The 23,776-nt window shown below is 46.3% G+C and overlaps 1 protein-coding gene across 1 annotated transcript in view; it reads left to right on the top strand.

Moving 5' to 3' along the window:
- The first annotated feature begins 903 nt into the window (after nucleotides 1-903).
- Atp8b1 (ATPase phospholipid transporting 8B1) overlaps nucleotides 904-23,776 on the top strand; it is a 128,503-nt gene continuing 105,630 nt past the window's right edge. The window contains exon 1 of the mRNA XM_051163434.1: nucleotides 904-1,267. The gene's annotated coding sequence lies outside the window, so the exon portion shown is untranslated. The remainder of the gene's footprint in view (nucleotides 1,268-23,776) is intronic.

The following is a 23,776-nucleotide window of genomic DNA, read 5'->3' as shown; positions in this document are numbered from 1 at the left end:
AGAATTGTGAGGTGCTTTAATGAGGCGCATTGTTTAGATTTAGGGATGAGAGAGGAGTGCTAACAGTTAAAACTCAAGCAGGCTCTCTACCCGCGCTACCTTTTAAATACTCCTCCCTTCTGACCCCAGAGACTTGGTAGTAGGTAAGCTTTCGTAGGTAAACCTAAGGGATGCAGGTGTAGGACCATACTGCTGGACTCTGTCTCTGTCTCTCTTCTCTTTCCCTCTCTCCCCCCCCTCCCTCTTCCCCCCCCCCCCCCGTGTCAGGGGTGGGAGTGGGCGTAGGGAGTGGCTTATGCTCGGAACAGCCGCCAGCAAGGCAGCCCAGGTCTCAATCTGGCCATCATACAACGGGTTGGCCTGTTATACACTCCCACCCCACCTCCACCCTGGCTCCTTCTGGTCCCAAGGTCTAAAACTTGGACGACTTTGATCTCAGAAGAAAGTGGGCTTTCTGCAATTAGAGTTTCTCGAAGTCTTAGCGTCCTCTGTTCCACTGCCTTTGGTGACTGATCCTGGAACGTGACTTGGCCGGTAGCGAGCGTAGCTCCTCTTACAAAAGGAGTTCAGGTCCTGGGCTCTCACTAACCCCGCCAGCTTTCCGGGCTGGCGCAGTCACCGACCCCGGCCTGTGGCCAAGTCGACAACAGTGGGTGGGAAAGTGACGCGAGGCTTGCAGGGTGCCGGCTCTGAAGTAGGGAGCTGGAGCGCCCCGGGAACCAAGTACGGTCGAAACGACAGGGTCGCAGAAAAGACAAAGATCGGTCACGGTCAGTGTGGCCACCTGCCCTTGGGGCCCTAGGTAGCAGCCCGAGAGCCGGGCTACCTAAGCCAGCCCCAGGCCTGGTGGCCCAGCCCCTCTCCGTCTGGGGGAGGGATCGAGGGAGGGCCCGCCTTGGCCCTAGCTCCAGCCTAGTCCCCAGCCGCGCGCGGCCACGGCCGCTGCCAGGGGGAGGCAAGAGGCTCCTCCCTGGAGCAGAGAAACCAGTTTGTCCGGTCGGGCAGAGCGGAGGGAAAAGGGCTGCCACCGAGGAAGGGCGCACCGACGCGGGGCGGGGGAAGGCGGGGAGGCTTTGGCGAGCCACGAGAGCCGGAGGAGAGGCGGCCAACTGGACAGGCTTCCCGGGGCCCCCGGCCAAACCCTGTGTGCCATGCAGCGCTAACGCAGCCGCAGTGCTGGGGCCAGGCGGGAGGCGTCCAGGTGCGCACAAGCCTCGGAGCGGCGCGCACCCCGCGGATGCCCCAGTCGGGGCCCAGTGAGCACCAGGTAAGAGGGGCGAGGCATTGGTGTTTCTAGACCTCCGGGACCCAACCAGATAAACAGGGTCCTGGGACCCAACCAGACAAGCAGGGTCCCCTGGCTCCTTTGGTGGTCCACGGGCTAGTGGGTTCCAAGCATCTGCGAAGCGATGGCAGCAGCTGTCCGCGCCCTCAGCCTCCCGAACCTGGACAAGTGGTATTTGGGGGGCGAAGGCGGTGGTGATGGAAGCCTCTGCCCCACGCCAAAATCCACGGCGGGCGAAGGGCAAGCTGAGCGATTCCCAGTTCTTTAGGGTTTTCACCTGTTCAGGGGGAGGATCTCCCGCGGGGGAGCTGTTTGGTTATTTTTCCTTGGTTTGCGACACACATGTCCGGAGTTAAGATTTCAAAGTTAAGCTAAGAACGGATTGGGGATTTTTGGATTGTGTTGCTGGCTGTGATGCGAGGACCACCGCCCCTCTGGGAATCTTCCACTGACAGGTTTGGGGAGAAGGCGACCCAGCGGACGGGAAAATGACCGTAGGGAGGAGCGTTTCTGGCCGCGGCGCACCTACCGGGGAGGATGGGGGTGAGACCCGTTGCCTAAGCTCCTTCGGTGCATATCAGTGAGGAAGTGGGGGAGTAATAGGGAAAACAGTGTCCGGGTGACTGTGGGGTCGTGCTCACTAGCTTGGATGTACCGCCGCCGGCTGGCTGTCCTTAATCCCCAGCTTGATTCCTGGAGCTGTCACTTGTTGAAGGAAAACACGCCGCTGGCGGGCGGGAGATGTGGCATGGAACAGGGCCGGTGCTTTAACTCCTCTTTTGGCTAATTCTTTCAGCCCAAAGTGAAAGAAATGTCTGGCAAGCTATTCGGGAGGGATTTGTGAGCGTGAGCCTGTAAGTCTTTGCCCCTGGAGGCTCAGAATGCAGATCTCTAGACTGCTGTGGGAGAGCATCAGTGTGCCAAGAGGATGAAGCACCAGCGGTGAGGAATTGGCCTGGGAAAGTGAAAGGCTCCATTTGAACCGTCGCCCCCCACCCCCACCCCCAACCTCTTTTGGTCTGCCTTGGGTGTTCTTTTAGTCTTTCTCTGGTGGCTAGTTCTGTGGAGTCTCCCATCCTTCCCAAATTGCGCGCCCTGTTGGAGCGAAGAAAAGAATCCCCTTATTCTTGGTCTATTGCTTTCGGAATTCTCCCCACCCCACCCCTAGAAAATCAAACCAGATAACACTAACGAAGTGCTTGAGCCCGGCAGTGGTGGCGCACGCCTTTAATCCCGGCACTAGGGAGGCAGAGACAGGTGGATTACTGTGAGTTCGAGGCCAGCCTGGTCTACAAAGGGAGTCCAGGACAGCCAAGGCTACGCAGAGAAACCCTGTCTCGAAAAACAAACAAACAAACAAAAACAAAAAATAAACAAACAAACAAACAAAAAAAACGAAGTGCTTGAAGACACTAGGCACTCCTTGGCCATGGAGGAAGGTTAACTTCCTTGAGGAAGAAAAGCTACAAAGGACGGTGTGTGTGTGTGTGTGTGTGTGTGTGTGTGTGTGTGTGTGTGTGTGTGTGTGTGTGTGTGTCAAGGTCTTCATGGATAGTAAATGCAGGCCCATGTCAAAAGAGAACCATACAAGCTACGAGGTCAAAGCTCTGGTTTTTGTCTTCTAAGCAGTACTTTGGTGTTAGGCCTAAAGTGCCATCCGGTACTCCGTCTTTTGTTAAAACCTTATTAAACCCTATTATAAATGCATATACTGTGCAAAGGATGATGGGTGGTTATTAGCTGATTAATTTCTGGGGAGTAGTTACACCTGCCTACAATTACTCCTCCGAAACTGCTAATAGTTTTCTTTATGTAGAGACTTCCTTGTCGTAACCGCTGTGTTTGTGTATAATCTTCTAATGGTTTTACTTTGATAATTTCCAAAGGCTCTTTGTGTCAGGGCCCAAGGGGGGGGGTGCAAAGGACTCACATAGCTTCCTTAATACCAATATGTCCAACACCGGCGTCGGATCCTTGTCTGCCACCTTCGAACCCTAACAATTTTTTTCTTTGAAGGACAATGCACACCCAAGTTTTCTTGTTATCACCTCCTAGTAATGGGACTGGGAGGATTTTCTTTTTCTGTTTAAGATGGTGATTTAAAATTATTTCTAGGGGCAAATGGTTTAGTACAAAACTTTTTTTTTTTTTCTAATGTAAGCCAAGTTCGGGTCCAGCACCATGTTCAGCCTCACTTTGCGTGTTGGGGTCTTGGTAATGAGGGAGTGTCACACCTGGCAGCTGCGGCTTCAGACTGTGGGGTGCTTCCCTCTTTCCCACCTGCTTTCCTTTCTTCTCCTCCCTTCTGCTTTAAAGGAGTAGAAAATACATGGCTTAGCGGGCGGTGGTGGTGCACACTTTTAATCCCAGCATTTGAGAGACGGAGGCAAGTGGATCCCTGTGAGTTCGAGGCCAGCCTGGTCTACAGTGGGAGTCCAGGACAGCCAAGGCTACACAGAGAAACCCTGTCTTGAAAAACAAATAAACAAACAAAAAAGAAAGAAAAGAAAAGAAAAGAATCTATGGCTTTAGAGTCCCAACTGATTTTGGGTGTCTTGCTAATTGCATCAGCAGTTTGCTCATCTGTTAAGGTGGAAAGATACTACTCTTTTTTTTTTTTTTTTTTTTTTTCCCTGTTGGGGAGGGTTGGAGAGGAGGGAGAAGCCATGTGTGTCCTTTATAAATAGTAGATGTTTGAATGTTGCTTTATTTTCTTTATTAGAAGGATGTTTTTATTTTGAGTGTGATATTTCCAGACAGGATCTCCTTTGTCTGTGTTAGCCTCAAGCTTGCCACATAACTGACAGCGATCCTCCTCCTCTGCTTCCCAAGAGCTGAGATTACAGGTGTGCACCACCACACCTGGCATAGTTTATTATATATATATTTTTTTCAGAGTTGAGGATAAGCTAACCAAGTACCTGCCACTGAGCTTTTCTCTCAGCCTGTTGACATGGCTTTAAGAAGCCAACACCAGGGACAAGTATTTACTGTTTATATATTATTATCGCTTGATACTGGGAGTCTGAACACATAGAAAGGCCCATTGGTATATTAATACTTTATTGTCTTACTAGCTTAAATTCTGTGTTTGTTAGTTTTTGAGATGCAACGTTCATGGACCACAGGTGATTTCTATAACTCTAGAAAGCTTCCTCTTCCCTCCTCCCCCCACCCCCCATGACAGGGTTTCTCTGTGTAGCCTGGACTCAAGCTGTAGACCAGGCTGGCCTCAAACTCAGAGATCCACTTCTGCCTCCTGAGTGCTGGGATTAAAGGCATACGCCACTATTGCTTAGAAGTTCTGCCTCCATATCTGCATCTAGATTTATCTGCTGGGAACCTTTTCTTTTGTGGGCATCTTCGGGTACCTTGTCAGTTGGCATTTTTATGGTATTCTCTTGGATCCACCGTTCGTTGATAGTTTTTTTTTTTTTAATTTAACAATTAACTTGCTTCAAAAGGCATTGAATACACACACACACACACACACACACACACACACACACACACACACACACACACACACACACACACGGCTTATCTTTTTCACCCAACTGAACAGAGTCCAGAGCATTGGTAAAGCAGAAATGCTGGCCACTGCCTCCTCTGACCCAGGTTGGCATCTAGGCTTTATTGTTCCCCCGCTGTATAACCTTGGGAGCTTTTCTGCAGCCTGACTTCTTCACCTGTAAATGCTGGGAGGTAATGGGTTTCAAAGCAAGCACTTGGGAGGGAAGGAAGGGTGCATAGCGCTTAGCTTAATACAACGTGTTGACGTAGCTTTGACTTAGCTGTGTTAGTGGTGGTGCTCTCTGTGGGAACCCATTGCCTTTTTCCTGGTCCTCGGAGGACACAGGATTCATTTCACGTGTTAGCACTGGTTTAGCAAACACAGGGGCACATTTGCACCTGGGAATGGAAAGAGAGTTACTCAGAGTATGAGCAGATTTATAAAGCTTGCAATCCTTGTCATTGTTCTGCAGTACTCCGATGACTAGGGGGCTAACTGACCTCTAACCCTGCAGGAGGATGAGATCAGTCAGTCGCAGCCACAAGGGACTCTGGATGCTTTCAACTGGGTGCAACCTCCTCCTGCCCAACAGAGGTTCTTGGGGCACTCAGAACACTCCAGTGCCTTCTGTACTCCTGTGCTTCTGTTGGTCACACCTCTGTTGCTTCTTTACTCCCAATTTAATACTCAGTAGTGTTTGAACTTCATGGTTTGTGGAGCCTGGGTAACTGTTGCTAGTGAAACTTGATGCAACATTCATTCATTCACTCACTCACTCACTCTCAGTTATGCCAACGGAGTCCCTTCTTATCTTAGGGAGGATTGTCAGGTTTCTTAAGGGCCTGAGTTGGTCGTCTTCTCTGATAAGAAATCTGGTCAGGGGGCTGGGAAGATGGATTGGCAGGTAAGCGCACTTGCTGCACTTGCAGAGGACCCAAGTTTGGCTCACAGCAATGGCATGGCGCTTCACGACCTTCTGTGACTTCGCTCAGGTAATCTGATGCCCTCTTTTGGCCTCCAAAAACACTGCATGCATGTCGTGCACAAACATGCAAACACACACACACACACACACACACACACACACGAAATCAGGTTCTCTCTCCTACTCTGGACGCTGTCTTGACATGGGAAGAGGATGGTCTTAGGTTTTAGGTATGGAGGGCTTTGTGGGGACTCTCCCAGCTTTGTGGGGACTCTCCCAGCTCTGTGGGTCTGGTTTAGCATCAGTCTCCAAGTGTGGTCTTCAAGGTGTGAGAGATGTGTGAGAGATGAGCCTGGACATGGTAGTAGAGGTGTCATTCTGGACAAAGGAGTGGACTCCTGGGCATAGGTTGCCCTGAACACCTTTTGATGGTGAAGTCTATTTGCTCCCTACTAGCATGGTTGAGAAGCTAGCTTCTGCACTGTGCGTGTGAGGAGCCTGACCTTTGCCTGGTATCCTGGGTCTCTATTTACAGGACTGTCATTTTATGGCTTTATTTCTTTGCCGAGTGGCTTTTGTTCCACCAGAGTTGAGGTTTGTTTGATTTAGGGTAGGCTGTGTTTGAAATTAGTTTTCTAATCTTCACCCAAACTGAGTTGAGCTACAAAATCCCACGCAGAGCTTCGCGGACACCAAATCTTGCCCTCACACACTGCCTGGCAATGTATCTTGCTCATAGGGAGCTGTGTGCATGCATTGGATACATGACTTATTTTATAAAATATGGTGTGATGTGTACACGTTCTTTCTGTGTCTTCTCGGGACCTGGTGAACTGAGATCCCTATGCTTTGTTTACATTCTCCATGAGAAAGCAGATATTAAGACTGTTTTAAATGGTCACTCCTCGTCAAGATGGCACCAGTGCTGCCCACTGCCCACTTCCTATTGGGAAGTGCTCACCTTAGCTTTGTTTTGGAGAATGAGTGTATGTGGGTCTTCTGAGCATTGAACTGGCGGCTGACCATAAACTTGTGGAACATCCGACTCTACACAGGAATCACGTGTGGTGGGCCACGGGGCTTGTCAGGCCATGGAGACTGAGGATTCAGTGAGATCCTCGGTCTGCTTCAGGAAGCAGAATGACTTTGGGATGGGAGGGTGGACCTTTGTGATCACCTTCATGATGCAAAAACTGATTTCTCGGGCATTTAGGCAAACGGTTAAATGGGGCTGGAGAGATGGCTCAGTGGTTAAGAGCACTGTCTGCTCTTCCAAAGGACCTGGGTTCAATTCCCAGCACCCACATGGCAGCTAACAATTGCCTGTAACTCCAGTTCCAAGGAATCTGACACCTTCACACTAATGCACATAAAATAAAATTAAATAAATTATATATCGGAAGAAGAAGAAGAAGAAGAAGAAGAAGAAGAAGAAGAAGAAGAAGAAGAAGAAGAAGAAAAGGGTTAAATGTCCAGAACACCAAATCCTGCCATGTTAGCTATGTTCAGTGCATGGGTTCAGTGGCATTAAATGCATTCTTCTTATTGTGTGGTCCATAAAGTCATTCAGTGTCTCGCTCAGAGGCTCTGTTCATGTCTCCTTATCCCTGAGTCCTGTCTCTGTTCCATTACTGTCGCCATGAGCCTGAGTACTTGCTGTTTAGTGCGATCCTACTTACCCTTTTGTCACAGGCTTGTTTCTCTCAGCATAGTGACTTCAGGGTTCACCTACAGTGTGGCATGTGTCTGGACTTTCTTCTGCTCTAAGAGAGGGTAATATCCCATTATCGGTCTCCACAGTTTTTGTTTCCCCACCTAGCCGCATGGGCATATCCATTGTATTTGGATCGTGGCCACCTCGTGCTTGTGCAGCTGTGGACTTGTTCCTTTATGTTCTTGTTTGCTCCTGTGGGGTTTTTGAGTGCTTGCTTGGTAAAAATCTCTCTTCCTAAGTACAGCCGGGGACATGTAGTATTTAGTGCCATGCTTTCCTCCAGAGCCGCTATTGGGAAAACCCTGGGTTCAGGCGGTGGCGCCAAAGATGTAAGATAGCAGCCACTTTCTTCTTGAAACCTGTAGCTTCTGTATCTAAGCTAAAGTCGCTTGCTATTGTCGCCCAGCTGGCCTGCTGTGGAGCTGTGGTTGACTGTGCTCTGTGCCATCCTGGGTGTCTAAGCTCTGTGGCCCCATGACAAGGTAGTCTCTCCAGAGCCCAGGTGCCTGCTGGAGATGATGTCCTGAATGTAGAGAGGAACCCTAGCTTCCCTCACCAATGATTCAATTTAAAAAATCTTTTAATTGAATATTTAACTGTCAGATTACTATTTTCTACTTTTAGGTAGAATGGACAGCCTTTAAAAAAAAAAAAAAGTCCAAAATTTGGGTCATCTATATACTAAAGCATGGCAGGATCAGCCACTGCCATGTGTCTCCCTAGGGAGATGCTCAGATAGGTCAGGCATGGTCCAGAGTACCTATAATCCCAGCATTTTGAGAGGCTGAGAGAGTAAGAGAAGTGCAAGTTTGAAACCCTATCTAAAAACCAAACCAGCCAACCAAACAAAGTAGGGGTGGGTGGAATAGCTCAGTGGAAGAGCATTTGCCTAGCACACACAGTGCCCTGGGTTCAATCCTTGGCATAAGGTGGGAGTTGGGGGGTGGAAAGTGTGTTTATCGGTGTGTGGTGGTGCATGCCTATAACCCTGGTACTTGGGAGGTAGAGGCGGGAAGATCAAGTCCGAGGCCAGCTTCAGCTAATATCCCAGGCTACATGCAAGAAATCCGAGCCAGACAAATAAACACACAAGGAGGACACGTTTACATACATGTGCTGCAACATAAAAGCCAAGGTCATATCTTAGGGAATGCCGGGCTTACTGGAAAGACTTACTGGATGTCAGTCTGTCCTGCTGAAACATCTGTGTTCTCTAGACAACCGCAATGTCTTATAATGGGGTATACTCATACAATGCCCTGAAAATCATCCAAATAGGAATTTTAGTGCTTTCAAAGTAGGATTTTCTTTTAAAGTAAATGAAACACAGCAACAACAACAAAACTTCACCCCTAAGTACCCCCAGAGATCCTTCTTTCCTACCTCATGTGAAGCATGGCCACAGAAAGAGTAAAGAGACCTGTGGCTGATCTCTAAGAGTTGTTTGGCTCAACTTGATTACAAGCGTTGACATATTCATCAGTCTTTATGCTTTGTCCACTCTAGAGGGAAATGTGAACATTTCAGAAGGCAGCGTGGAACTCTCACACCACTCTACTGGGAGCGCTGTAGCATCTAGCATGTCTTGGGCCTTTAAGATGATGGAAGACTCAGTCCCGTTTACTAGAGTTTTGGCTTTAAATGGCTGAAGTTCAAGGACTGGGGCTTCCCATCTCCTAGGCCATCCTCTAGAGAGGCCTCTCCTGATATATATACAAAGCTCCAAGTACGTATTGAGGCCTCACTGAATCAGTGGGCAAGTCCAACGCTCTGCAGGTCTGTATACCAATCCTTGGCCTGTGTCAGTGAGCTAGCAAAGAAACGTGTCCTTTAGGAGCTTGAATTCAAGATAGTAGTAGCTAAGCATATAGAAACACATATGTAATGTCTCACCAGGGTATGTGCTCTGCAACAACAGGAGAATGGGCTAGCAAGGCCATGACTTAGCATTGGAGGTGGGGTGACTAGGAACATGACTGAGAAGGTGACCCATGAGCAAAGACTTCAGTGGAGAGCGGAGGGGAGGATCTATAGAGTATCTGAGGCAGGGGAATATGACTCCGAAGCTAGTCTGTGCTTTATAGCAGGAGCCTGTCTCAATAACCAAAAGTGAGAAAACAAACCAGAAATGTGAAGGTGGGAGGCAAGGGCCAGAGGAAGACCTGCCAGGCGCTGGAAGGACTTTGCGGTTGGTCTTGTGTGAGATAGAGAACCACTGCAGGACATCACTCACTAAAGTCAGGCTCTCCATCCTTCAAACCCACTTCTCTGCCTAAGTAACATTTGAGTCAGAAGTCAGTGTCATCAGATCCATCTTACGTCCTCAAATCCAACCTGCCATCAAGACCAAAAGTCTAACTAGAATGGGCAGTTCTTACCCTCTGCTTTCTAACACACTCTGTGTTCCTGGTCCAAGCCTTCAGCTCTGTCACTGGCCCTGCAGGAGCATCCTAGCTGGCTTCCTGTTTGCATCCATGTAGCTTATCGACCTAAGACAGAAATCAAGTCATGCACCTCTACTTAAAAATCTGTTCACGGCTCCTATGAGGTCCTTTACATCTTGGCTTGGTCTGCTCGATCCATGTTCCCCAGACCTATGTCCCTCTACCCCAACTCTCACTTTTCACACACCCCAGAACACAACCCTAAGTTCCTACCCAGCCCGAGGGTCTTGGCACCTCCTGTTCTCGCTCACTGGAACATTCTTTCCCCTGACTGTTGCCTTCTCATCCTTTGAGGCTAGCCTCCCCACCAAAGACCCCCTTGAGCCTGTTCGCTGTCTCCTCTTTACATTGCGGTGAGATACAGAACACAAAACTGGTTGTGGTGTGTGCTTATAGTCCCAGCCCTCTGGAGGCTGAGACAGGAGGATTACAATGAGTTTGAGGCTGTGCGGGCTGTACTTAATAAGTACCAGATTAGCTGGGGCTACATAGTGAAACCTTGTCTCAACAAAACAAACGAACAAACAACCCAACCAAACAGCACTGACAAAACCTCATACAATTTATCATAGTTAAGACATTGAATGAATAGTTCAAAGGTATTAGGTTGCTCATATTGACACACATTATAGCCACGTCTTTCCTGCTCTGGGTGACAGAAGTAAGGAATTTTAACAAATGTGTTCTTGCTGTGTCTGCATGCAATCTCAGAGTCTTCCTCACTTGAAACTTTCAGGCCAGTGGACGTAGCATAGCAGCAAAATATTTGCTTATTAAAATGTTTTTAGTAGGGGATGGAAGCATAGCTCAGTGGTTAGTGTGCTGCTCTTCCAGAGGACCCGAGTTCAGTTTCCAGCACTTACATTGCTCGTCCCAGGACAGCCTGAAACTCCAGTTGTCATGCTTTGCAAATGTCACAGCATGGCAACTGCTTCCTTCCTTTCTCTCTTTTCAGAGTTAGTACCTGTTCTGAAATATTGCAGTCTCTTGACATTTTGGTCTAAGTTATGGATCTCTTTAGAAACAGTCCTTGGAAATCCTTAAATTGTTCTGTAATTCTGAACTATGAGACATTTGCAAGCAGGGGTAAAACCAGCTATATTCCCTCAGTTGTAAGTGTGGTGTTGCCAGAAATCAAGGGACAGACTTACAATCATGCAGTTGTCTTAGGGGCTAGTGTAATGGAATATGGCAAAGTGAAGTTCAGTACTTGGTCTGATTGGAGTCCATCAATATTTTGTTTTGTTTTGTTTTGAGACAGGGTTTCTCTGTGTGGCCTTGGCTATCCTGGACTTGCTTTGTAGACCAAGCTGGCCTCGAACTCACAGCAATCCGCCTGCCTCTGCCGCCCCAGGCGTGTGCCACCTCACCCGGGTGGAGTCTGTCAATTTTATGTGCTTCTCCCAAAAAAACAAAACATAAGAACATCAGAGTAATTTGTATTATCATTATTTTGCTATAATTTTTTTAAAATTGAGGACAAGTGCTAGTCTATCAAGAATTTTTGGTATAATGTCCCCAACCTAACCTGAGCCATCGCCCTCAAGGAATACTTCAGGATGTCACAACTCAGATGTGACTAGACTATTGGTAAGGACCAGAGACACTGGATAAACATTCTATAGCCTATGGACTCCCAGTGCCCCCTCCCCCAGCAGTGAGGCATCCTGTTCAAAAGGACAGTGTCGATGGGTGCAGAATCCTTATTCTGACCCGCAGGTAGGAATTCTCTTATAGTATTGTTGTTCCTAGGATAGTTTCAGGCACATCGCCTCTTGTTCGTATTCCTGGTCCCTTTGACCTGTCATGAGGCAACTTAAGGCAGAGGGAGGGTTAGTTTTGCTCATAAGTTTTTCATTATGTGGAGGAAGGCATGGTGTAGGACTGTGAGGTATTTCATGACATTATGTCTACAGCCAGGAAGCAAAGAAGGACAGAGAAATTCTGGTACTTGCTTGCTTTTGCACTTGGACCCTGGCCCATAAAATGGTGCATCCCATGTTCAGGGTGGAGCTTTCTTCTGGAAACACCATCGGGTTCATGCCCAGAGCTGTGTTCTCATGCTATTTGTTTGTTTCTTTCTTTCTTTATTTTTGATTTTTCGAGACAGGGTTTCTCTGTGTAGCCTTGGATGTCCTAGACTCACTTTGCAGACTAGGTTGGCCTTGAACTCCAGTGATCCGCTGCCTCTGCATCCGAGTGCTGGGATTCTCAGTGGGTGAAAGTGCTGCTGAAGACCAGGGTGCCCACAGGAGAAGGAGAGAACCAACTCTTTCAAGTGTTCTCATGTGTCCATGGCACAGGTACTCACACACACACACACACACACACACACACACACAGAGAGAGAGAGAGACAGAGACAGAGACAGAGAGACATACACACAGTAAATAAAATTTAAAAGTAATTTGTAAAATAAGTAAAATAAAATTGAAGTCATTGGTCATGTCTCATACCTATAATCTGAGTAATTGGAAAGTAAAGAGAGGCAGGAGGGTCAGGGATTCAAATTCAAGTTCAGCCATATAGTTTGAAGCCAGCTTGGGCTGCATAAAATTCGGTCTCACAAAGCCAAAACCAAACTGATAGATACGTAGGTAGGTACATATGTAGGTAGGAAAGTAGATAGATGATAGATAGATAGATAATAGATAATAGATAGATAGATGCATGCACACACACATACATACACATATGTAGATAGGTAGATACATGAATATATATGTAGGTAAATATATACATATACACATATGTAGATAGATGAGATACATATATACATACATAGGCAGATAGATATACATATATGTGCATATATACATATGTAGGGAAATACACACGTATATATATACATATGTAGAAAGGTAGATAGATGATAGGCAGACATAAGACAGTAAGCAGGAGGTTCCCTGCCCTATGGCTTCTCTTCTGAGGTTTCCCAGGTGACTTTAAGCAGGTGGCTGGCCAGGCATGGTAGCATACACCTTTAATCCCAGCACTCAGGAGGCAGAGGCAGGCAGTCAGAGGCCAGCCTGGTCTACAAAGTGAGCCTAGGACAGCCAAGACTACACAGAGAAACCCTGTCTTAAAAACCCAAAAAACCAAAAAACAAAAAACAAAACAAACAAACAAACAAACAAAAAAACAGGTGGCTGTACTCAGAAGGCCTGCTTTCTGTGTCTAACGAGCTGTGGTCATGTGATAGTCTTCAAGCCTGTTTTCTTGGCCTGTAACTAGCTGGCTGACCCCAGATCATCCTTTGGGGCAACCAGCATTGGCCAGACCACAGCCCTACCAGTCAGAAACATTGCTGAGAGAAGGAAGTTGTCATTGTATAAATCCTGTAAAGTCAGGGGCGTGGCTGTCATTTCCTAATCGCTCAGGGTGCAAAGGAGCTCGGGCAGGCTGGGAAATGAAATACAGAAATAAACCTAGACCCACCCCTTCCCTCTGTGTGGCTGGATCCATCCATAATAAGCAAAAATCCCCCAAATCATGTACGATATTGTCTCTGCAAGATAATCCCTTCTAGCTAAAGCCAATGGAGAGATTCTGAGAACTGTGAACAGTAACGATCAAGGGAGCATATTAAATTCCTCTGGCCTTGAGCAGAACTGGCAAACTCCAGAATCCCCCTTTGCCAAGTCATTGTGATTTCCTCCCCTACATCTTCCCAGAAGCTGCAGTTTTTCTTCTCCCACTGGCTCCGCAGCGGAAGCCAGCCCATCACAGCTTTAATTGTTAAATTCCCGAAGCATGAATATACGTAAACATACAACAGGATATTCTTCACAGCTGTGCGGAGGGACCAGGGAGCCAGCCACACCGCCTCTGTGTCAAATCCAGCCAGCCCTATAAAACTAGTGGCTCAGCTTGCAGTCACTATAAAGTTACGTATTTTCTAAGGGCTTTTTGAAGAACTTTAACATGTTGAATGTGTTTTAACCTTTCCAAAGGCTTTAAAACATTTCTCTGTGCTTGTTGACATCTACCAAAACAAATTTACTTTTGCAGATGAACTTGTGAACTTTTAAAATTGTATTTACCTATTTGGTGTGTGCGCCTGGGGGCTGGGGGGGAGTGTAAGCACGTACACATGCATGTGGAAGCCAGAGAACAATTTGTAGTGTAACGTTTTCTTCTTTCATATGGTTTTGTCAGGTTTGGTGGCAAGTGCCCTAACCCATTAAGCCATCTCTTCAGGCCCAAACTTTTGAAATTTAAGATTTAGAGTGATCACTGTTATGAGAACCGTAAGTATGGGTTCTAGTGTCTTTATTTGGCTTCTGAAGTCAGTGTTTATAATAAATTCAGCAGAGAAACAAAGCTTACCGTTATACTCAAATATCTCGCCTTATGATACAAATTGATGTTTATTACTAATTAACACAATACGAAATACTAACACCATGTCCAACATTGCTAAGCTTTAAAAAGTGAACACCAGGCGCTAGTTGCTGCTGACCCCAGATTTCACAATCAAGCCTAGATTCAACTTTGTCTCTCAGCAGCTTCCCGGTCCAGACTGTGAGTCTGTGCGCCTCCGGAAACCAGTTTGGGTGAAGTGATTTCTCCGTGGTTTGCTTTTCTTTTTTTTTCTGCTAGACTTCTTAGAATTGTTGCAGAAAAGCCTTCTCAGACTGCTTTTGACCATATTTGGGCCCCACTAAAGTATCTGAGGGCCCTTATGTAATTTCTCTGGGGTTTGTTTTACTACCAGATCTCTCAGGCTTGTTCCCTGAAAGCCTCCTTGACTAAATTTGGATTCTGATGCAGAGTCTGCTGGCTCATGCTTCTGCCATGGCTCCTTGTGTGGCTGGGTAATCTTGAAATGAGTGGAGGTTAGACCTAGTGAGCCACTCTCATGGAGAGACCGTGGCCAGAACGGAGGGGGGTCACACTGTAACCAAATGCGGTCCACTTATAGCTGAGTGAATACAAAATCACCAGAAGCCAGTTATGACATCAAAGAGCAGAGAACTATTATTGCCTGCAACAGGCAAGAGAGCACAGGTGCATTTCCAAAACAATGCCCTCTCCCCCAATAAAGGAAGCAAGGAATTTTACTCAGGGAGCCTACACCTGTTTATATTGGGGTTGGCCCTTCCTCAAGATGCTCAGTTCAAGATTATGATACAGCATGCTCAGTTTAAGGTCATACTTAAGAAAGATAGTAGACACATTTTGGGGCATGCTTAGCTCAAGGGCATGGAGCACATGTATAAAGGTATGTAGTATGCGCATGCTCAGCATGTGCAATAGCCTTCTGGCCAAAAACAAGGAAAAAGGCACTGACACAGGAGTTTGCCCCTGAAATGTGTTATGAGTTAGCAGTTCTTCTGAAGCCAGCTTATAGAAAGAAACCCATTCCTTTTTCTCTGAGAGAAGCCAGCTGCCATATTGCACATGGGAGAGATGACGTGGCAAAGACCTGGAGTCTATGAGGAACTGAATCCCAACAGCAGCCCAGGGAGTAAGCATGTGATTGGATCCTCCCTGACTGAAAGGGTATGTGACTGCAATCCAGCCAGCACCTTGACTGCAGCCTGGCCAATGCCCAGCTTCCGGCACCCCTGAAACTGCCACATGGGGTTCTCATTTAGGGGGACTTTGTTAAGTAACAGTTGACAATTAACATCAGGTCAAAGACTGACAGTAAAACTAAAGAGTCCCCTTCCTACTGTTGGAGAGTTCGCTGTCTAGCTATAAGCTTTTCGGGTGTCAACTAGCACTCTCAGCTAAGATGTGAGAATGTGGCCTTTGTAATTTCCTGATGAAAGGGTCCAACAAAAACAGCTTCTGACCTCCAGTTTTCAGTCTCATGGTATTTGCTTTTGTTTGCTTAAATTGTATTTACTAGCTGGGCGTGGTGGCACAGGCCTTTAATCCCAGCATTCAGGTAGGCAGAGGCAGGCGGAGAGCTGTGAGTTCGAGGCCAGCCTGGTCTACAAAGTGAGCCTAGGACAGCCAAGGCTACACAGAGAAACCCTATCTCGGAAAAAAAAATTGTATTTACTATTTGTCTGTCGTCTCTCTTTATATCTATTGTGTATCTATCTATCTATCTATCTATCTATCTATCTATCTATCTATCTATGTTTTGCTGTCCAGCCAAGGCTAGCCCCAATTTATCTTCCTACTTCAGCCTTCTGAGTGCTACAGTTATAGGTATGTGGCGCCTTATCTAACCTAATGTTTAGTATAAGAAACACATGCAGTGGTACACCCTTCAGAGGTACAAGCTGGTGGAAAGTGAAATTATGTTTTTATCATCCTTCTCACCCTGCCTACCCAGCTCCTTTCCCCAAGGTTCACAGCCACACTAAGTCTATTGGGTAAACTTTGAGAGGCAGTCTTCTTTGCATCTATAAATATGTCCACATGCCCATATGCCCCGCAAGGACATGAGAGTGACTGTGGTTGACACTTGCCTTCATCTAGAGCCTGGCAGCTACAGAACAGACTGTCGTCCAGGTAGTTTCTTACACTAGACTCCACTCTCAGCTTACTAGATAAAATGGAGAAAACAGCTGGAAAAGCAGGTGACCTATAGCATGACAGGGCTGGAGTGGAGTCAGGGAAGCCAGATGTTTTCCTGCTGGCTTTGGACAGAAACCTCCAGGTGCCCTGCTTTTGAGTAACGTCTGTCAAAAGATCAGGAATTCATGGTCATCCTTAGTCACATGAAGATTTTGTGGCTAACCTGGGCTACAAGAGAGACCCTACCTCAAAAAAACGAAAGGCAGAGAGCTCTGTATTATGAAAATTTGCTTGCTTTTTGTCTTACAGGGCATGGTGTTCTAGCACTGAACTATAACCCCTTACCTCTGGTTGTACTGTTTTTCTTGTGACTTTCTCCTGGTCACCTATAAGGACCTGAAGTGACTCAGCTTAATGGAGAAGGAGCTCTGAGAAGATAAATAGGGAACAAAAGGCTTGCTGTTGTCCCACTTCCGGTGTCAATCATGTTGGCATGTCCTGAGCTGCCAGAACAGGAGCTGGCCTCTCTCTGACCGGCCCAGAGACCCCCTGTTACACATTCTTACTTTCTCCCGCCCTGCTTTACTTTCTACAAAGGGAAGATAATTAAGCCAGATAATTAAAAGGACTCTTGAGAATGGCGCAGCCTTGCCATGTGGTATATTGAGACTCAGAAGTGCCCCAGGAGAAAGTAACTGAATTGAGGCGGTATCTTTATGGAAGTAATTATCTTTATAATTGTACGTGGTGCGCCACACAAGTCACACTGGAGAAAAAGAGTACCTGGGTGGCCCTTGGTGATCACAAACAGCAGATTTGCTTCCCAATGTGCAACACCACCTCTCCATTGAATTGAACCTTAAGAATATTCACCTGGTTTAACATGCCAAAAAGTAAGCTCAGCCAATCCCTTTTATTTATTGCTCAGAACGTTCTAGAAGAAAACAGCCAGCAAAGAATAATAACCGCTGATTTTCAGTGACTCACTCTTTCTTTGATGCCACTCCAGTGCCCTGTCTACTCCTTGTCCTGGCTCAGTTACTGGGTAGTCCTTTTGATTAGGTTACAGCAACATAGGAGTGGACAGGTCTGAAATGATTGCTTAATTGCTCAGCGCCTGACAGACTCTCTCACTGTAGACAGAGCCAGTTAATGGTGTGTATTTGTTCTATCTGGGGAGCATTCATTTATGACCCTGCTAATATAGAAGAAGAATTCTTTCTTCCCTTCTTCCTTTTTCTTTCCTTCCTCCTTTTTCTACTCTTCACCTTTCTACTTCCTCCCTTATCCCCTCCCCCCACTAGGTTCCTTTTTTTTTTTTTCCCCTTCCCCTCCCTTTCCAAATATTTGGGTACCCACCCTTGCTAGTCATTTCCTAGGCATTCTGGATACAGGTGCTAACATTCATATGGACAGATAGCAAACCACACTTTAGGATGTGTGTCTTAGTGGTACAGCACTTGCCTAGGACACACAAAGCCCTGGGTTCAATCCCTAATACCATTGGAGGTAAATTACTTTAATATTCATGATAGATGCAATGGGGGAAAATAACGTGAGGGCTAGAAAAGAGGCAAGGAAGACTGGTGACTTTATATACTAGCTAGAGGAGACCTCATTAATAAGGTGACCTTTCAGCTATTGGACAAACATTCTGGTGTTTACTGTGTTCAGATCTGTTCTTGCCTTGGCTGGGTATGCGTCTGAAGGACAGACAGAAGAGTGTGCGTTCTGGTGGGAAGAGACACATCGTCGGTCCAGACATTCTAAGTTTGGTAGAAGATGGGAAGTGATGAGGTAGGAGATGCCCAGCCAGTGAAGTGCTTGCTGTGTGAACATGATTCTGAGTCAGGTCCCTTGAACCTGTGGCATCACCCCTGTGATCCCAGTGCTAGAGAGGCAGCAACAGGAGGACCCCTGGGACTTTGCTGGCCAATCAGTCTGGCTGAACTGGCCCCAGGTTCAATGAGAAACCTTGCCTCAAAAAGTAAGCTGAAAAGCAATTAAGACCCTTGTTGTTGACCTCTGGCCTCTACATCCACACATAAAGCATACATGGAGTCAAGATGGCAGAGGATATCTTTTTTTTTTTCTCCCTTAAGATGACTGTACAGAAGGGATGAGCAAGATAGGGCTACATGCTTTAAAAGTAGTCATTAGGCAGGTTTCCCTAAAAGAGTAAGGTTACAGGATGGTGAGGGCTGTTCCCCCTGTGGTCACTGGGGAAAGTGGGTTTAGGGGCTGATGTTGCAAGGCCCCCAAGAAAGCAAACATGCCTGCCTGAGGCTTCTCCAAACAGAAACTTTGTGGTTGGAATTAAAGGGGGTGGGGATGGAGGAGATGAGTGGCAAAGAGTGTGGGTCGATGTGAGGTTGTCCTTGAGAGAAACTGACCATGGCAGAGCTTTGGACAGGGAGAATCCTGTGTCTTCCGTGTTAAAGTTGAGCTGCAGATGATGAGGGCAGAAGGAAGAGAGTAATGGATGGATGCCTGATGAGAGATGCGTGAGCTTTACAAACATTAGAAGGCAGAGCCAATAGTGTTTACTAGTGGGTAGGAACACGGTGGGGATGTGATGTTCAGTTGGAGAGTGTTCCTTTAACACTAGAAACAGGGACTTCATGCCCTTCGTGGAATGATCTGGGAAGGTTTTGCGCTGTGGAGGGTCTGCCCACCATGCCTGGCTGCCCTCTGGCTGCATCCTACCTGCAGAGGATGAGGGGAACTTCAGTCTTGTTTTAGCCACAGATTACCACTGCCTCCACTGGAGTGGCTGGTCAGGCAATTCATCTTCAAAATGCATATCTGATTAGGACAGTGCCAGTTTGGATGGCCCCAGGCTCTTTATACAGAGAATCCCTAACTGTTTTGTTTGTTTGGTTGGTTTGGTTTGGTTTGGTTGGTTTTGGTTTTTCAAGACAGGGTCTCAACTGCCTTGATTGTCCTGGACTCGCTTTGTAGACCAGGCTGACCTCGAACTCACAGTGATCCGCCTGCCTCTGCCTCCCGAGTGCTGGGATTACAGGCATGCACCACCACGCCTGGCCCTAGCCGTTCTTGTATGGAGACTTCAGACCACATGTGAATCTCTCGTCCTGGGGAATCTTCTAAGATTCCTTTCCCCCATACTTTGGGCCCTTGTATTCCTGTTACTTCTCCATCACCATGCAATTAAATATTTCCTTGGGGTTGGAGCGATGACTTACTGGTTAAGAGTGTATACTGCTCTTGCAGAGGACCTGGCTCCATTTTTGTTTCCTAGAACCTACATTGGAAGGTTCACAACTGCCTGTAATTCCAGCTCCAGGGGTATCCAACACCTTCCTCCGGACTCTGAGGGGACATGTTTATACACACACACACACACACACACACATACACACACACACACATTCACACACATGCACACAAACATGTACATATATACAGAATTAAAAATAAAATAAAAATTTAAGAACAGATGTCCTTGAGCTAGGTACCTGTCTCCCCTCAGTCTTAAGGATTTAAGTTCATAAAGGCAGGAGGCATGTTTCTCACCAGCAGCTGATACCCTGTTCTAATAGGCAGGAAATGGGTACCCTGTCCTATTAGGCAGAAAATGCTCATCCGTCCCCATCGCAGGCAGCCTCTCATGGCCAACAATTGCTTCAACACCCAAGTTACAAGTGCCTCTAACCTCTAACATCTTCCTAGCCTTGGCGGGCCCACTTTCCAGCCCTCTCTACCTGTCACCACCACCATCATTTTTTTTTTTTTTTTTTTTTTTGGAAAAGAGTTGCAGATGGCTGAGCTAGTGTTTATTTCATAACTTTTATCTCTTTTTAAAATTTTTTTATTAATTTATTCTTGTTACATCTCAATGGTTATCCCATCCCTTGTATCCTCCCATTCTTCCCTGGTGGGAATGCAAACTAGTAAAGCCACTTTGGAAATCTATCTGGTGCTATCTCAGAAAACTGGGAATAGACCCAGCTATTCTACTCCTTGGAATATACCCAGAAGATGCTCCAGCACACAACAAGAAAATTTGCTCAACCATGTTCATAGCAGCCTTATTCATAATAGCCAGAACATGGAAACAGCCTAAGTGTCCCTCAGTAGAAGAATGGATAAAGAAACTATGGTACATATACACTATGGAATACTACTCAGCTATTAAAAACCACCATCATTTTTACCAGCCAGTTAATTACACTTCTGCCACTCAGAGAGCAAGCCCATGCTGCCTTTGCTCCCAGGGTGTCTCTGCTCAAACTCCCCTGCATTCTCTCTAAGCATGGTGTGTGTTGGTCACTCTTTCCTCTTAGACTCCAGGTATAAGAGCATGGGGCCTCCTTCCCATTTGTATGTATATACTTATCTATAGAGACTTTGTAAACTCATAAATACAGGTACTTTAAATGTGTAATTTGTATATTTATCTTTAGACATTCTTTACATATCTTTCATATATATATTTTTTATATCCTTATATATAATTTATATACCACCACGCCTGGCTTGTCTCTATAAGTTTTACACCTGACCCAATACTTATCACGTTGACTTTGGGGGTTGAGAAGGTTTTGTTCTTTGGTTTGTTTTTGGTTTTTAGCATCACTTTAGGGGAGCATAAGTACCCAGTAGGTAGGTTCAGGTTAAACCTGTCACTGTGTGCTGATGATTGTATATTTGTTTGTTTGTTTGTTTGTCTTTTGAGATCGGGTTTCCCCGAGGAGCCCAGGCTGACCTCTAACTTGCCTCAGTTCTACACAAGCTGGGATAAAAGGCCTGTTCCACAGTGCTTGACTCCTATTACTACTGTAGCAATCATGACCTTTGAGGTGAGAAGTGACTGGAAGGTCAGGCTTCTTTGCATCAGGGATGGACTAGAACTCTCTGGTTCCATCCTCTAGATATGTCTCCTGAAGTTCTTTGCTTCAGGCTGTGCTACCTTCCCTTATGAATATGGGTGTGGTTTTTTTTTCCCCCTGTTATTCCAACCACACTGCTAAGCCTGCCTGTTAACATGGAATTCTTTTATCTTGTTTGTTAATAATCTTTAGTTGTTGTTTTGTTTATGAGATTTGGCTGTCCCAGAACTCACAGTGTAGGTTGGCCTCAAACTTAGTGAGATCTGTCTGCTTATGCCTGCGCTGGGATTGAACAGCCCTGCTATTGTTACTATCCTTTTTTTGTTTTGTTTTGTTTTGGTTTTGTGTGTGTGTGTGTGTGTGTGTGTGTGTGTTTGAGACAGGGTTTCTCTGTCTAGCTAGACTCGTTTTGTAGACCAGGCTGGTTTTGAACTCACAGCAATCTGCCTGCCTCTGCCTCCTAAATGTCTGGGATAAAAGGCGTGTGCCACCACTCCCGGCGTTATTGTTACTATTCTTATCTTTGAAAATTAAGTGCATTCTGAGCAGCTAATCAGTTTGGACAATTGAGGATTACTGTAAAAATTTTGACCTGAGGCTCTTCCAGGAACACACTGCCTCTTGATATGGGCTGAGTATCTCACAGGCCCTGAGGAAGTTCATCAGTTATCATAGAGGAAACTGTAATTGGCTTTTAAGGTACACTTGTCTAAAAACAGCTCTTTCTCCCCGCATTTTGGAAGCTTTTGTTAGGGAGATTTGGTCAGGTCCTAACCTTTGAGAATGCTGAAGGAGCTAAACTGGAGGATCTAGAAGGCAGAAGGAAGGGATAACATGCTGCGCTATGCCTGAGTGCTAGCCAGACAGCAGGGAGCTTAATAAAACCACCCGACATAACTCGTAAAGTCGGTGTCTCATCCCCAGCAGAAATAGCTTTATTAGTTTATTTTTATCTCCAACTGAAACAGCTCTGTTTTGCTATGATCCAAGATCTCCCATGTTAATTCCCTCATCAGTTGCAGCCCCTCCTTCCTCCTGATAAGAAGTTGAAATCCACATCTCTAGTGATGACAGAATGCTAAATTACCCATGCCTCACTGTCCCTTCTGTGTTCTGCTTGCCAGCCTGTGCTCTGTCTCTCACTACAACTTGCCTCCAGCTGATTAGATGCAGATGTCCTGGCAGTGTGGAGTAAGGAATCCAGAAACAGGCAGGACACAAGGCTGTGAGAAAGATGGGCAGAGTGGTCATGTCCTGGCCATTGGTCACAGGGTTGACCAGCATGGACTGGAGCTTCTTGCTGCCCGGTCTAGAGAGACTTTTATATTAGGAAGCTGTTTCTAGCCTGCCTGTGTGTGCTTTCCAAAGGCACCTGTCCTTCAGCATCAGGACCAGAGCTTGTTGGGATTCAGACCTGGGACAAGCAGCCTGAGGTTCCTATTTAGCATGCCAAAGTGGACTTGGCCCCCAGGTTCTCCCAGCATCCCTCAGTCCCTCCCTTGACTTTCCAGCCCAGTGGCTGGTCTTCCTCTTCCCCAGAGACTCTTCATGATATAAGCCAGACATTTTGTTTTTCTTTACCCTCTCTTCTCTCTTTCTTCCTTCCCTCCTTTCCTCCGTCCCCCGTCTCTCTTTCTTCCTTCCTTCCTTTCCTCCGTCCCCCGTCTCCCTCTGCAAGGAGACTTTCCTGGCTCTGTTCCTTGGGACATGCGAACCTGCCCGAGAGCTGCCCCCAATAAACCTGCCTTTATACTTTAATTTGGTGTGTGAATTGGCTCATGCCCTAACCCTATCAGCACTTAGCCTATCAAGGACAGCCTGTGCCACTTCAGGAGAGGTGAAGAACAGGCTCTCAACTTAGGACCCTCCTTTCCTGACCTCCCTAAGGAACTGGCATGGGAAACCCTATCTGAGTCGTTATCTGTAGGAACTATCATCCACACGTTTGCTTCATGGGCTTTGTAGCCAGGCAGAATGATATCCGCTGTGGTAAACCCAAGGGTTAAACTTTCCTCTTGGGCGTGTGTTACAGCACAACTCATTTCCTCCTTGCATCAGTATCCACTTATGTCCTTGGCACGGGGCTCGCTCCCAGCTTGGCAGCCTCCTATTTCTTGCCCTTTCTATTTAGAACTTGGAGTCAGAATTCGCTAATGCCCAAGTTAGTATACGGGAGATCCTGCGAGTTAAATGCCCGACAGAGAAAGCTTTAAAGGCTTAGCTGACACAGAAGCAGTAAACATGACCTTTTAGAATTTTAATCTTGGGTATATTTTTCCTCTCTCAATTTATGTGGGCAGCTATTTTTAGGGTTTAGGGATACCTTTTTCAGAATAAGTGAGATTCTAGGATTCTTCTTACCAGCTTGAAAAAAAATATCCCTTTCCTTATCAAAGATGGATGAATATATTTGTAGCATGAAGTATGTGTGTGTAAAATAAGGAATTGATAATTTTCTAGCTTTAGACTTCTTTTTTCTTATAAATATAGAAGTATATGTGTTGTATTAAATAATAGCTCAAGCCTGTTGCTTTCAGCTTTTATACTCTAAAACCAAAATGCCT

The sequence above is a fragment of the Acomys russatus genome, chromosome 20 (genome assembly GCF_903995435.1).
Source record: "Acomys russatus chromosome 20, mAcoRus1.1, whole genome shotgun sequence".
In the NCBI taxonomy this organism is placed as follows: domain Eukaryota; kingdom Metazoa; phylum Chordata; class Mammalia; order Rodentia; family Muridae; genus Acomys; species Acomys russatus.
The sequence above is the reverse complement of the archived record's forward strand: the minus strand, read 5'-3'. Positions and strand labels throughout refer to the sequence as shown.